This window comes from Prionailurus bengalensis, chromosome D2 (assembly GCF_016509475.1).
Source record: "Prionailurus bengalensis isolate Pbe53 chromosome D2, Fcat_Pben_1.1_paternal_pri, whole genome shotgun sequence".
Classification (NCBI taxonomy): Eukaryota; Metazoa; Chordata; class Mammalia; order Carnivora; family Felidae; genus Prionailurus; species Prionailurus bengalensis.
In genome coordinates this window covers 81,297,186-81,313,050 of record NC_057351.1, presented here as the reverse complement: position 1 = coordinate 81,313,050, position 15,865 = coordinate 81,297,186, and the positions used below count along the sequence as shown (strand labels likewise).

Sequence of the window (15,865 nt, the reverse complement as noted above, 5' to 3'; positions counted from 1 at the left end):
TTTCATACATTGGATCGAATCGTCCAGATTAACCACCCCAAACCAAGCCTTCCTGCACTCCATCTGAGCATGTTGGGGTCCTCCGCCCCGCAAGGAGGTAGTTTTGTAGGTGAGACAGGACCGGACTTCTTCTTCGGGCAGGAAAGGACAAAAGCTCACTGTGCAAAGGGGCAGGCTCCCCTGAAGGAAAACTCCGGAACCTGCAGACCGTCTCCTCCACCCTGCCTCCTTTGCTCTTTGATATCAGATCTCAGGCAATAAAGTGGGACATATTTTTGATACACTGGGAAAAGTCATTTCTCCCCCTCTTGAAAAACGTGCTCCTCTTTTCTCGCCACAGCTGGGAGTCTTGAATGTGAATAAATCGCCAGGAATTTGGCAGTCACAGTATATTCACAAACACACATGAATTTTGGTGGGGTTTAAAGAAAAATAGAATTGAAAGAGCATATTGTCAGGTTGAAGCCCAGACGTACCTTGAGACAGAAAACGAGTTTGTTTCTAATGGGTTGTTCATTTGCTTTGTGAGGACGGATGCCAGGTGCTCGGCCCTAACGCGGAGGTGCGTGCAGCCCGGTGTGTGTGTATGGTGGGGGGGGGGGGACCCTGGTCTTCAGGCCCCAGAAACACGAGCGACGGGGATTCATGTCCAGCCCAGAGGCTGTGCTTGTCCCGGCTGCAGACTTCGCCGCAGCAAACCAGATGGCACGCACTTCACTGCGAGAGCCGGTGAGATCCAGAACATCTGGCCCCTCGGCGGCTCCCTCACAGGCGCTGGGAATAGTCAGCGGCCCTTCCGGCCCTTCTCCTGGTCGTGTAGACTCTCATCTGACACTTCATTAGACCTCGCTCCGGAGAGGGTGACTTCACAGCCGTGGCAGGGCTGAGAGAGAATCTCTGAAACGTGTCTGTCACTGGGCATCGTGGGGCCTGTGCTGGTAGTGTCTCAGCCCTGTCGGGTCCCTGGTGGGTGGGCCCTGTGAGCAGGGGCTCATCAGGGAGGGCTGCAGACCCACCGGAGCTGAACCCACTGTCCTCGTCCCGCTCTCCGTCTTACTTTAGGGCTGGCCGGTCACGGGCCGGGATATCTCATTTGCATCGTTGTATTTCTCATGAACCAGTGAGGTCACATGTGAGCTGCACCAGCACCCCGAGGCCCCAGGGTCTTCTCTTCCTCGTCCGGTAGCTCATGGAAGGTGATGTCACCTCATGCTTGGCAGAGAACGTTGGGGCCTTCCAGGTGCCCCCCCCCTTCCTGGGCCAGTCAGTCTCCTCCCCACGTGTCTACAAGCTTCATCTCCTTGTTCAGCCCTGCTTGTCTCCTGTCTGGAAGCCCTGCTGCCTTGGTTTGTGTGCCACCTGCGCAACAGTCCAAGGCCAGGCTACGTGTGCTGGGACCTGTCCTCTCCCTCCTGCAGGACTACCGTCCCACCCCCCACTCCCTCCAGCGTCACCAGGCATCGGTTCTGTTCTAAGCAGCTCTTCGTGCTCTGAAACCCATCATCTTAGAAATGAAACTTCCCTTCACTTGACCTCCGTCTCAGCCACGGCTCCCATTTAGAGCCTAACGCCTGATTTGTCTCAATCCTTGATGATTCCTTCCCTCCTCTTCTCTTCTGCCCCCATCATTCTACCAAATCAGCTCTTAACCGGGTCGCTGCTGACCTCTGAGTAGTTAAATGAAAAAGTCAGTGCTCAGTCCTGACCTTTTTTAACCACGACTCAGAAACGCTTTCTTCACTTGGCTTCTTGGCTCACCATCCGCCCTCGTCACTGTCCTCAGTATGCCTGCTTGTTCTCCTGGCTTCCAGAACCCCTGAGGCGCGGGCACCCGACCTCAGTCTGCAGCCCCCAACCTCCTATTTTGTACCCTGGCTGCCTCGTGACCTCCTTCAGCTACCAGCTTGTACCCCCAGCTCGAAGCCGGTGGGTGGCTCTCAGTCTTCATGTCCAGGGACCTACCGGGCCTTCCCGTTTGCACCAGGAAAAGGCATCGCCACCTTCAAAGGCCCCAAACAGAAGTCCTCATCTCTCGTGTCTTCTGCAGCTCAGCGGAAAGCAAGTCTGTGTATTTAGTCATCAAAGCAGACGTTCCAGAAACATCTCTGAGTTCTTTCTGTTCCCTTCACAAGGCGAATCTATCAGTCCGATCTTAAATATCCTATTACTGGGACCCACAACCTTCCCCTCTGCGGCACCACACCCTCCACCACCCACGATGCCATCCCCCGTGGCCTCTGCCCAGCCCAGCAGCCAGCACGAGCCTGAGAAAGACAGATCGACAACTCCCGGTGCCACGCCTCGCCCAGAGCAAACTCGAGTCCTGTCGTGGAGGTCCACGTAGCTCACTCTTCCTGTCCCTGGGGCAGTGTCCCTCCGTGAGAGCGGCTGTCCCCGATCCCACTGCATGAAAGAGCCGCTCTCCCACCCCAGCCCGCGATCCCTTCGCCCTTCTGGCTCTCTTCGTCTCTGTAACACGCACCACCTTGTGACACAGACAGGCTTCCTCTGATTATCTGTCTCCCCAGCTGCAGCAGAAATGACACGCAGACCGAGCGGTCAGTCGCTTGTTTGTTCACGGCTGTATTCCCCGTGCCTCGGACATAGCAGACGCTCGGCGCATGGTTTTTACATGAAGGAACAAATGTCCAAGCTCACCGATCGAACTTGCGTTGGGCACCAGGAGGGTGTAAATGCCAAATACAGCCAGGCAGGTCCTACGTGCCGACCCAGGACACCTCTGTCCCGGGTGCTCAACAGGCCAGCCTTTCGCAAGGCACTTGCCACGCTGTGCTGGTTCTCGTCTGATCTTTCTGATGCTTCTCCTCAGACCCCTGGCTGATTTCCCTCCCTCGCCCAACAGCAGCAGGAAAACCGCGATCGCCCCCGGGATCCCCGCTCCCCGGTGTTGAGCCTCCTCACAGCACATGGCCTGTAGCCTGCATCACCCAAACCCTCTACTTCCCTTCCTGCTGCCCACGCCCGGCACGTGCTTCCTGAGCATGTGTCACATTCCAGATCCCGAGCTAAGCCTCAGGGATTCAAGAAAGGATGAGATGCTGCTGGCTTCCCGAGGACGCGCCGCTGGGATGTGTCGGCTTCATCTCTAACTCGGTGTGTCCAAGAGTCGCCTTGTCCCTTCCCGTCCCCCATACGCATCCTTCCCAACCAGCCCATCAACAGAGCATCTTCAGCCGTTCTTAGGTCTGTCTTTAGAAATAGGTCCTCGGGGGAGCGCCTGGGTGGCTCAGTCGGTTCAGAGTCAGACTTCGGCTCAGGTCCTGATCTCACGGTCTGTGAGTTCGAGCCCCACGCTGGGCTCTGTGCTGACAGCTCAGAGACTAGAACCTGCTTCAGATTCCCTGTCTCCCTCTCGCTCTGCCCCTCCCCTGCTCATGCTCTCTCTCTCAAAAATAAATAAACATTAAAAAAAAATTTTTTTTTAAAAAGAGAAAGAAATAGCTCCTCAACTATCCTTATCTGTCCTACACCCGGGCCTCTGCCCAGAAATATGCCCTTTTCACCTCAGGCCTGGACAGCACAACACATTTCTACCCGTGTCTCTTCCTTCTGATCTTAAGGCTTCTATAGTTTCATCTAACCCAAGATGCTGAGTCAAACTCATCAGCCTGGCTTCCAAGGTTTCTACAGTCTGGCTGCCAGGCTCTGTCTGATTTTTTCCTCTGCCCTCCTAATCTCCCCCTGAAACTCCTCAGCCTTCCATGATTGTCTAAGAACACAAGTCACCTCCCCGCCCTCCCCCACTGAAACTAAGCCAACTCTTTGTGGTTTTGCTAGTACTTTCTTCTTGTGTTTTTCCCTTGAACCGAAAGTTTTATAAAATTAAAATCCTCTTCCCCCCTCTCCCTTTAAAACACTTTGTAAGGAGCAACAGATGGTCTTTCCAGAACATACAGAAACTCACAGGTACACAGAGAAAAGCTTTAAGCACCTATAACTCACCCTCTCGTAACTGATTATAACCGAGCAATGACAATTAGCCATGGCTTGTGCCACACACAGTCTTTATTGAGCACGCACGTCTGAGGTATAGTAGTTATTGAAATTGATGAGTTCGTTTTCACACTGTTCTATCAACTGCAGTCCTCACTCACTTTTGTATCCCGCACAGCACCCAACACCACACTCCTGCTTAGAAAGAGCTCCGGTGGCTGTTGAACCAACCTGAGTTGGTCAGTAAGTGTGTGCTCACTGATCAATTGTGAACACGTAAGGGAGGTCAAAGTACACATTCCAGAAGGTTCAAGATGTGACTCAAAAGAAATGTGTAGCGAGCATCTGTCCGAGGGGGATGTGGCTCCTTCAGGAGGGAGGCCGCAGGGCGGGGATGGGGACGGGTGGTTGAGAGACTGGCTTCGACGTAAAACCAGCGTTCACCCTGCAGGTCAGTGCCCCCCCTAACTTCAGGGGGTCATCTCTTGTACCTGATGAAACTGCTTGTAATTTATGAGCTCTCTACAGGCTGGCATCTGACTTGACAGAATCCGGTCCCTAATCAAGAGCAAATAGTAAATCCACCCAGTAGCATCCCTCGAATGAGGGTCAAGCAGACATCTTCCATGAAGGGCCACAGAGTAAATACCTTAGGCTTTGCAGACCGTTCAGCCCCTGTCACTATTACTCGACTGGCATAGCACAGAGCTGCCGTCGGGAACGTGTAAATGGCTGTGTCCCTGTAAAGCTTTATTTACCAGAAACGGGCCCCTGAGTGGCAGATTGCTGGTCTCTGCCCTAGTTAGCCACATGAGTCCCGAGCAGCCTTGCCAGGCGGTGCTCTGCTCTGACTTGGAAAGTGCGCATAGCTGGCTTTTTGCCTTATTCCCAAGTTTTGGGTCATTGTTCTTAACACTTTCCTGGACCTCCATTTTTTAGATCCCAGTTCCCGGAAGTTTATCGCTTGTCAGTAGAGTAGTAAAAAATGAAGAAGGATTTCCCAGGAGTCCAACAGTATGTAAGGTGGGTCCATATTTAATGCAGATTTTCCACACTAGAGTCATGCAGCCTTAGCTTCAAATAACAGAGGGATCAGATTCCACATCCACGACATAAGTATTCAAGGACTACTTACTGGCAGAATTTCAGAGACAGATGAGGCCTGAATATCCTATTCAGACAAACGAAGCTCTCAAGACTTTCACATCGTTCTGTATCCCATAAGCATGTAAATGACTGCCGTGTGCAAGGGTGTTACTCAAATCAAACACGGAAAGTTACGTGTACAACCAGAACCAGGGTCAGATTTTTTCCTGAAACTTAGCGGGAGCAGTTTTGTTTCAACAAAACCCCATTATTCATTAGGTTGAATCAATACTGTCCAATGGAGTATTCTTGGGTTGGCGGTCTGCATGAGGCCAGAACATTCAACCTACTTCCAAAAAGAAAGAGTAGGCAAACTTTGCCAAAAGATTTACTGTAATAGCGAAACTTCATAAGTTACTCAACCTATAAATCTGTGTTGGTTGGGCTAAGAGCTATAAGCAAACGTTTATACCTTGTTTTATGCTTGTATGCATTTAAATATCATTAGAGTAAAAATAACGTGAGTCAACATCAGGGCTCATCTCTTAAAATTGGAGACTCTTTCTCTACATGTGAGAAATACCGCAGTCAGCTATGTGTTTTATCTGTCACTGGCTCAGCAAAATGACCTGATTCTCTTTCCCGATAAATGGCGAGGTGTATGTCTCCTTCCCACCCCTTTGTCTTTGATTTGTCCCTGAAAACTTAAAGCACTCCTTTCCAGTCTTCACACAGATGGGCTGACAGCCTCCGGAAAGCATTTTCTCGAGCGTGCGAGCCTCTTATTAGGTGTCTGCAACTTTTGGCAGAGGATTCTTCCTTGTTTGAAACTGGGTCACTCTGAGGTCCCGTTTAACATTTGCTCCCATGGCACTCTGTATCCGCAGCCTTTTTTTTTTTTTAAATCTTCTTCTGATAAGGACCTCGCGCACTTATGAAATAGTATTCTCCTCCTCTCACAAATGTAAATTCTCCAGGAAGAGGAGCACTGATTTTTTTTAAATTTTTTTTCAACGTTTATTTATTTTGGGGACAGAGACAGAGCATGAACGGGGGAGGGGCAGAGAGAGAGGGAGACACAGAATCGGAAACAGGCTCCAGGCTCTGAGCCATCAGCCCAGAGCCCGACGCGGGGCTCGAACTCACGGACCGCGAGATCGTGACCTGGCTGAAGTCGGACGCTTAACCGACTGCGCCACCCAGGCGCCCGAGGAACACTGATTTTAAGGCATCTCAGGCCGTGCAACAGCAGAATCCACCCCCCATGCCCCACCCCACCCCCACTTCCAGATCAGTCCTTCCACACTGGCTTCCCATTTCTGGCATCTCCCACACGCCTAAGACATGTTAATGCCATTGTCGTGCCTTCGTCTTTTGAAAGAATCTGTCCCTTCTCTGGGTTTCATGACCGAGTTTTGTCCCGAGCATCTAGTTTTATCGTGCGCGGTAAATAGATGTAGTGAGTGCATTTTCCTGCTGAAATGAAGCCATGGTAGGAATCAGGTAGGTACGTCCTTCATTGCTGTCAGAGTAACAGCGACTTTGCAAATGAACGGAAATCGTCAGACTGGTTACCTGAGTTCCTTGCCTCCTGGAATCATTTACCAGATCATGTAGACAGTGTATCTTCTGCCTTCCTTTTGTTTTCTTTTCTTTGTTTTTTTTTTTTTTTACAGTAAACTATTACAGTAAATCCTTCAGCAAAGTTTGCCTACTGTTTCCTTTTGGAAGTAGGTTGAATGTTCTTGCCTCTTGCAGAGCTACGTGGGGCAAACCCATAGCTCTAGATCAGTAAAGTTAACGTTGTTTGAGCAGGGCCGGATAGTCACGTGCTGAAATGGGCCTTTGTCACATGGAGCAAAATGCCGCTGGACTCCTTGCTTCAATCGGATTTTTTTTTTAAGGCTTCGCGACCATGTCAGAAGTCACAGGATCAACAGCTGAAGGAGGGCATTTTAAAAACTCCTCCAAGGAGTGCAAATCTATTGAAGTGCAAAATGGAGATTTGAGACAGGAAAGTAACCAGTGAATGAGATGGGAATAGACAGCTATTGATTAGTATCATTGACTCCCTTGTCATGCTTTGCTTGGAATCCTGATAATCTTCTTTGCCTCTGATAAGTGGCCACTGGCTCTACCAAGTAGTAACGGAAGATATATCGGATGCACAAATGTGTTTGTTACCTTAATAGGATGTAAGCCCCTTGAAGGTAAAACTGGTGTCCGCCCAGAACAGGGTACCTCGTGCAGAGTGGGGCTCATCCTGTGTCTGTTAATAGTAATAATAACTGTCATTTATTGGGTTGCCCTTTCTCGTGTGTACCTGGCCCTTTTCTAAGTCCCTTGCATATATCAACTCATGTAATCCTCATAGGGACCACAAAAAGATTATCTTTATCTTTAAAATGAAAAAAGCAAGACACAGAGAGGTTATTCAACTTTCCCAGAGACACACAGCTTGTCGTTAGCAGATCCAAGGTTTAAACCCAGGCAGCGGGCCCCCATTGCCCCCAGCTCAGTCTTCTCCGACTCAGGAACAGGTTATCTCCAGTGTTGCTCACACCAGAGCATCAACATCGGGAACCCTTGTGCGCTTCCTCTCCTTCCTCACCCACCCCTCCACTCCACCTCCCTTCCCCCACCCCCTCCACTCCACCTCCCTTCCCCCAGCATACATCACACAGCGGGCACGTGGGTGGTTTTTGCTAAGTGAATGAGCTGGGTAGGACGTGGAAGTGGACACACCACATTTCAGTGGGCAGAGCATCCATGCCAGTGAGGGTCAGCTGGGTGGGGGGTGGGGGGGAGGCGAGACCCAGGTCCTCAGTGCCCGCCTGGCATGGCCGCTGCTCTCATAGGCCCTTTGGAGCTGGCAGCCCGACTCAGAATGCCATGCCTTTAGCGGCCATCTGATGAAGACAGAGGAAAGCCTTTGGATACTCAGAGCTGAGTGGGAGCATGTGCCTGAAATACAGAGTGAAACGAGCCACCACGCAGCGTAGGCAGTCAGAGGAGGGGAATCACCATGGTGTCACCTTCAGGAAGGTTCTGCAGCTGTGCCAGCCTAACCAGTGGGCTCTGCAGCAGGCCTGCCATGGGTAGATTCCGGTGCCACTGGGCATTAGCCAGGTGGCCTAGGACGGAGAGCCCCATGTGTCCTCACTTTGTCAACCCTAAAGGGGGAATGAGTATAGTGTGTACCCCACAGGCTATTGAGAGGAGCAAATGGGTGACGCATGTTTAGCCCATGCCTGGCTCATAGCACTGGAAAAATAGTCATAATATTTGGTGGTATTAGTAGAGTAGGACAGACGTGGTTATGGCTGTGGATGTCACAATGGGAAGATTAGGATCACAGAAAGGATAAGGAAGACCGTGGGTGCAGACTGACTCTGGCTCTTGAGGCTGCTCAGATTCTGCCCCAACTTGTCTTTCTGGCCTCAGTTGCACCTTCCACTGTGGACCTTGTGCTTCATCCCAACCGAGCACCCCCCGTTCCTTGAATGCTCCGTGCTCTTTCCTGCTTCATTTCCTTGGTGTGTGCCATTCCCGCTCACTCTTCTACACTAGTGGGTTCTCCATCATGACTCTTCTCCGTGGCATTTGGTCTGTGGAGCCTTCCCAAATTCCTGGAGTAAGTCCAGGGCTCCCTCCTTAGTGTTCCTAAAGCACCCCCTGCATTTTCATGTGTGTCTCCCTGCTGTAGACTGCAGGCTTCTTGAGGACAGGGACCTTTGTGCAACCTGGGCTCATGCTGCACCTGGTGCATAGAGCATGTACATGTACGAATGGGTGATGAGAAATGGATAGATGATGGATGGTTGGATGAGGGATGGATGGATGGATGGATGGATGGATGGATGGTTGGATGGATGGATGAGGGATGGGTGGATGGATATTTGGATGGTAGATGGATGGTTGGATGGATGAGGGATGAATGGATGGATGGATGGATGGATGGAGGATAGAAGATAAATGGATGGCTGGATGGATGGTTGGATGGATGGATGGATGGGTGGGTGAGGGATGGATGGATAGATGGATGGATAGTTGGATGGTGGATGGATGGTTGAATGGATGGATGGATGGATGAGGGATGGATGGATGGATGATAGATGGATGGATGGATGGGTGGATGAATGGATGGGTAGATGAATGGATGGATGGATGAATGAGGGATGGATGGATGGATGAGGGATGGATGGATGGTCAGATAGATGGATGGATGGATGGGTGGATGAATGGATGGGTAGATGAATGGATGGATGGATGAATGAGGGATGGATGGATGGATGGATGGATGGAAGATAGGAGATGGATGGGTGAATGATGGATGGGCAGATGAGGGATGGATAGATGATGGATGGGTGATAGATGGGTGGTGGATGGAATAGAGATGAAAACTCAAGTATTGAACAAAGGAACCCAAAGATGGAATGAGAGGTTAAAAGGTATATAAAGAGATGTTGTGGGATCAAATATAAGAGAAGTACTTCCATACACAGAAGATGCTTATGACTGCTTAAACTCCCTGAAATAGAAGTTGGAAAATAAGAATGTTTTTTAGTACCAAACTGTAAGGTCACACCCAGGCAAGGCCTGGGCAGTCTTCTTCCCAGAAGAATTCCTGACACATAATACATCTAAAGTAACCCTAAATGACAGACGGGTGGACATACTGACGTGTTGATGCCCCACCCAGCAAGTTTGGATGAGAAGGAGTTTCAATATGCATTTTGTTGTGTGCAGCAATATGAGATCACCCTGAATCCTGAAGACTTTTTCAGCAGTGGTGCAGCCAAGAAAATTTGGGCACGCTTAGTGATATATATGGTGTCTAACAAAGGTCCACAGAAGAGGGCCTTGATTTGGGCTGTAAACTTAGACTAGAATTCCACTTTTGGCTCTTGGAATCTGACTCCAACATATTTTTCCTTATGAGCCAGATTGGTCAGGGAAAAGAAACCAAGTGGTACATGATATGGGGACTTGGGTCAGGAGAAAGAAGAGGACAGAGAAGACTGAGAACAGATCACAGTGTTTATCTAATAGCTTTTGCTACATAGGGCCAGCCAAGCTCTACTCACTGGCCCCTTCATAGTCTGGTGTGTCCAGTGACATCAGTCTCAGAACCTTAAACTCCTCTGTGGAGACCTGACCCACCTTCCTTAGATGCCTAAGCAGAGCTGAGCAGTCTCTGAGTTAAATCAGATGGATGCTTCTCCTCGGATGCTTGCCCTGCTCACCTGGCTGCCCCAGCTGTTACGGGGAGTGACAGGCTTTGAGGACGCTATCAGCTGGACCCAGGTACAGTGCAACTGCTGCATGAACATTTACTCTGGCCTAGAGGAACAGGAAGTGAGGGGTTTTCAAAGCACCTTTAACTAGCTCCAGCAAGAACTTAAAACCCATGACACTGGTAGGTGTGCGATATCTGGCTTATTCCCACCTGCTGCCCTCATTTGTGTGCATGGAGCAGCTCCCCTCCTACAGATGGTCTCTTTGAAGTCACTTTGAAATGGCTGAGGGCTAGTGGCTTTGCCACTGCCCTCAAGAGCCAGAAGAGGGTTGCCTCAGGGGTACAGTCTCTGGCCAGGGCCTTCCTGCAGGAGATCCCTCGGGCACCTGCCACAGGCTCTGTGTACAGAAGGGTATACAGCCACTGGCTGAGCCCCTGAATGCCTTCTGGTTTCCTTGGCTTTCAAAGGAGCTAGAAGGAAGGTCAAGATCATTTACAGAAGTGCCCCCAAGCAGCGAAAAGACACTTGATATTTCATTTACAGACTTAAATTCGTTTTTTATTTCATTTCCTTCTCAGTTGGGGGGAGCTGAAAAAAAGGAGAAGGAATTAGAACAATAAAGTCATGTAGAGACTATCTCACCAAAGATAACCATTTACCAGGGGATGCCTGCCCTTTGCTATACCTGCAAACTGAGATGAAATACAAAAAGTTTACCTATGTAGCAGGTACCTGGGTGGCTCAGTTGGTCAAGCGTCCGACTTTGGCTCAGGTCATGATCTCGTGGTTTGTGAGTTTGAGCCCCATGTCAAACTCACTGCTTTCGGTGCAGAGCCTGCTTCAGATCCTTTGTTTCCTTCCCTCTCTGCCTCTCCCCTAATCGCTCGCTCTCTCTCTCAAAAATAAACATTAAAAAAAGTTTGCCTATGTATCAATTCCCATGATGCAAAAGATTTGTACATGTCAACAGCACCTACACATTAGAACGAATGAAGTAATTGATTATTATATCACTCACATAATTAGCTGGAAAACAGCACAGGGAGAAGCCACCATGACCGAAAAGGTATTGGCACCATGGGAAGACCATGCAGTTTGGGATCCGAAGCCAGGCATTGATCTGCCCAGACCCGGTGACTGTGGCCTTCAGAAAACATATTTACCCACTGAGCCTCAGTTTCCCCATCCATAAAACAAAGATGTTGGCGCCTGTGTCTCGGAACTGTCTTGGAGATGAGAAGAAGATAATATGTGGAAGAAAGTGCATGGATGTGGTCACTCCTATCAAAATGTCAGCTCATTTACTGAGATTCCATTTAAAGAGCTTGAGGTCCAGTTCTAGGGAAGTCAATTCTCCTTCATTCGGATAACTGCCCAGCCAGACACGTCACTTAACTTCTCCATTGACAAAGCACTGTGTCACTGCTCTCCAGCCACAGGTGTTGGTTCGCTCCTTACTGGCACAATGACTGCCCAAAGGTGCTGGTGGCTAAGTACACAAGTAGAATTTTGCGGTCTCAAGAGGGTTACAGCAGGAAGATCCACCAGCCACACGCTGCACACCGACCATTGGAAGGGAGATGTTGTAGACAACAAGACAGTGTTGTAGAGATGAGTTTCCCGATAGAGGCCTGGCTGGCGTCCGCTAACAGACTGTCATTCCTCCCGGGATCGGTGGGAAGGCAGGGCAGAAACACCAGCCGTCTCCAGGCTCCTCCTCTCTGCTGGGGCCAGAGCAGCGACCTTCCAGACAGAGGTCAGTGGCTCGCCATTACAGGGCAAAATCCAGACAGAGCATCCCAACAAAACGTCATCATCGAACTTCAGAATTACAGGGGATGTTGACAGCGACCTGGTTCACTCCCCTGGTCACTCTGTGGATATCTTTTAAAACATTCCCTCCAAGGGTTCATTCATCCCAGAGACAGGGAGCTTGCTCTCATTTGAGATGGCCTGTTTCATGAGACAGTAGCAACACTGATAAAATGATCACCTAAGGGGAACTGATGGGGCCAGTGTAGTTCCCACCCTCTTGGACTCTGCTCTTTGTCACTTACATTCTCTCTGTTTCTTTCACTGTCCTTCATGAGATGGTGTCTGATCCTTCCACTACAGCAGACGCTCTCCCCCCAGCATGTTCTGTGCATCAGTCTGACCTTTTGGGACGGCCCACACGATAATTTCCCCTTGCAGTACTCACATTAAGCATATAAGAGAGCACAGTGGGCTCCATTCTATATTTTCTAAAAATTCCTTTCCTTTGTCCTGCAAAACACACCAGAATAGAACCTAGATGCTCCAGCAAACCTTGGCTCTCACCACATGGGAGCAGAGTGTGCAGAAAAGGGTGCTATCATTTGCGTCTCTATCAGAGCCATTTCATTTACACCCCAAGGTATATCCAGCCCCGTCTGGCAAACCGAGATTCCAAAAATGAAAGGCCAAGAGTAAGTTCAGACTTTTTTCGTTTTGCACCATTGTTGAGAAAGGAAGTACGTTTGAAAACGCAGTGTGGCCGTCACACCTTTCTTCATGGACACCAGAATACGTGGTATTTTATGACACAGAGGACAGATAAACCAGCACCCCCAAGCAATCCTACATCATCACCCGTAGACGTGAGCTGGGACTCAGCCGTGCATTGTGAAATCTAGACCATTGTGTAAGGCAGTCTTGAGTAAGATGTAGGGCTCAGAGAGAACCTATGAGAATCCAGGTCGTGCCTTATTAGATGAGGGGAGATCAAAGCCGACAGAAGATCCTGTTCAGGCTGCCCTGTTGGCTTTTGTCTGTAAATCTTTCGGGAGGCTTCTTTCGTTGCCTACCCCCCACCAGGTAGGATGGTGTTGGTCACTGACATGGAGTTTTTGATCCTCACGTGGCCCTGGAGGGATCCAGGATGATGCTGTCTTGTTATCCTTGTCGTACATCGTGCAGAGGGAAGGGGAGATGGCTGGGCAGGACTTGAACTCTGGTCTTCCTGGGTGGATCTTCTGTACTTTGTGCTGCCCAGCGCTGCCCTGGGGTTTGTTTCTCCTGCAGAAACAAAGGCACAGATACTGGAGAGACAAAACTGATGCGCGGTGACCAACAGAAAGGTCACTGGGTTTTGAATACCATACTTTTGACAAAACCACGTGCTATAAAATTGAAGTCCCATGCTGAACCCGTTCATTCTAATCCAGAAAATGCCACTCGTAATTTGTGAAATATGATACAGCATTTTCCAGCTCTTCATAAAAACTGGGTGTACTTAAGTCTAAATAAATCCTATTTGGAAGGCTAATGTAATGATGAATGTTGAAGCATGAAATCCGAGCAGGATTAATAAGCTTTGTGTCATATTAAAAATTTGAGACCACTTTTGTGTAACATTCAAGAGCTGTGGGTTTTCTGTAGAGAATCCGTTCAATACTTGGGAAAAATAATAAAGCCTGCGGTAGGTTAATTTGTTGGTACTATCTAAAAGTTGCTGATGTAACAAACCAGTTTAATGGCCCGGAAGTATAGGTGAGCAACTCTGCTTGTACCTGGTAGTTCGAGTCTGCCCTTCCTGGATCAAGAGGGTATTGAGGAAGTGCTGGGGGAGGGTAAATCTTGGAAAGAGCTGAAACGTGTCCCTTCTGTGGGACAGAGTTCTGGTTCTGGGATAGATTTGGTAGGACTAAATCCAGATTCCCTGGCTCATGATTATGATGTTCAATAAAGATTTCATGGCCCCGAGGTGCCGGGGTGGCTCAGTTGGTTAAGCGTCCAACTTCAGCTCAGGTTGTGATCTCATGGTTTTTGAGTTTGAGTCTTGCATAGGGCTCTGTGCAGACAGCTCAGAGCCTGGAGTCTGCTTCAGATTCTGTGTCTCCCTCCCTTTTTTCCCCTCCCCTGCTCGCTCGCTCTCTCTCTCTCTCTCTCTCTCTCTTTCTGAAAAATAGGTAAACATTAAAAAAAAAAGATTTCACGGACGTTTTGGAGAAAAGGGAGGCGTAACATAAGGATAGCAATAATGTAAGGAACGAATATCAGATCATTCATTATGTTATCCTGTCATTTCTTAAATGTGGATTTAGGGACATTTTGTAATGCCAAGTGTTTCAGTGTTAGCCACAAGACTCAGTACTAGATTCTTCTGCAGTTACCTGTAAATTGTAGATGTAACTAACATCTCTATTTGCGTTTCAAAACATGCCATCATTTATTCATTTTCCTATCCATCCATTCTTTGAACTTTTGCTGGATGCCTGTCTTATAGGCTCTGGGAGAACAACTATTGTTTCTACCACTTGAGGGAAGATGAAACCACATCTTATTCTTTATCTTTGTCACATCCTCAGCACTTGGGACAGTATGTGGGAACAGAGGAGACATCCCGAGAAATAGTTGAGTAAGTTAATAAAAATAGACTTCTTAAAAGTCTGGAATGAATGTGTAAGTGTAGGGAATGTCACGTACTTGTTGGATACATCTTCAGAAAGCCTTGCTTTAGCATTTACCCCCAAATGCCTTTTTCACCTTTATTTTGCTTTGTTAACAGCGTGTTTAAATGGCAAGGCAAGGAGCCAAACTATCCTGTCTGAAGTCACGTCCCGGGACTGGGGTGAGGTGTTTTGAAATGTAAAGTCAAATCAAAACCATGATGATGTATCACCTCAGAGCTGTTAGGATGGCTCTTCTCAATCAAACAAGATCTCTGAGCATCCATGTTCATTACAGCATTATTCATAATAACCAAAGTACGGAAATAACTTTAGTATCCCTTGGGAGATGGATGGACCAAGACGATGTGGTGTGTATAAACAGCAAATATTATTCAGTCTTAAAAAGAAGGAATTCCTGTCATTTGCAACAACACAGATGAGCCTGGAGAAAACTACGCTAAATGAAATAAGCCAGAGAGAGACAAATACTGCCATGGTATCACTTACATGTGGAATCTGAAAACAAACAAAAAAAGGTCAAATTCGGACACAGAGAGTAGGAAAGTGATTTCCAGGAGCTGGGGATGGGGAGGAGGGGGAAATAGGGAGAGGTTGGTAAAAGGGCCCAAACTTGCAGTTATAAAATAAATAAGATTTGAGGATCTAATGTATAACATGTCGTTCACTCTAGTTGATAACACCGTATCATGCACTGAAATTTGCAAAGAGAGTAGATGTTTATAAATCTGTGACATGATGGATACATTCATTAAACTGATGGGGGAAGCCTTTCCCAGTGTATATGTGTATCAAATCATCATATACTTTAAATATCTTGTAATTTTCTTTGTCAGTTATACCTCAGTTACAGCTGAAATGAACATGTAAAGCCCTGATTGTATATGGTGGTGTTCTAGCAGAGGCTAGAACATCATGTTCATGCGATATGAGGGTTAGAGCACTGGGTAGTGGATTGAATTGCCCCGAGATTACCTAAATCCACGCTGTCCTGAGAAATCAGACTGGTAGAGGAGATGCTGTGTGGGCAAGATCCCTCTGGTGCATTCGTCCAAGCCCCTGTGGAGGCCTCTGAGGGTTTCTGCCCTTCCATGGTTAACACTGACCTCGAATCCCCTCTGCAACTTGCATAAAGTTTGGGCTCTTCATTGCTTA

At 48.4% G+C, this 15,865-nt stretch overlaps 1 protein-coding gene across 3 annotated transcripts in view; it reads left to right on the top strand.

Moving 5' to 3' along the window:
- The window catches only part of ADAM12 (ADAM metallopeptidase domain 12), a 350,864-nt gene that overhangs the window by 169,140 nt on the left and 165,859 nt on the right, over nucleotides 1-15,865 (top strand). The window lies entirely within an intron of this gene.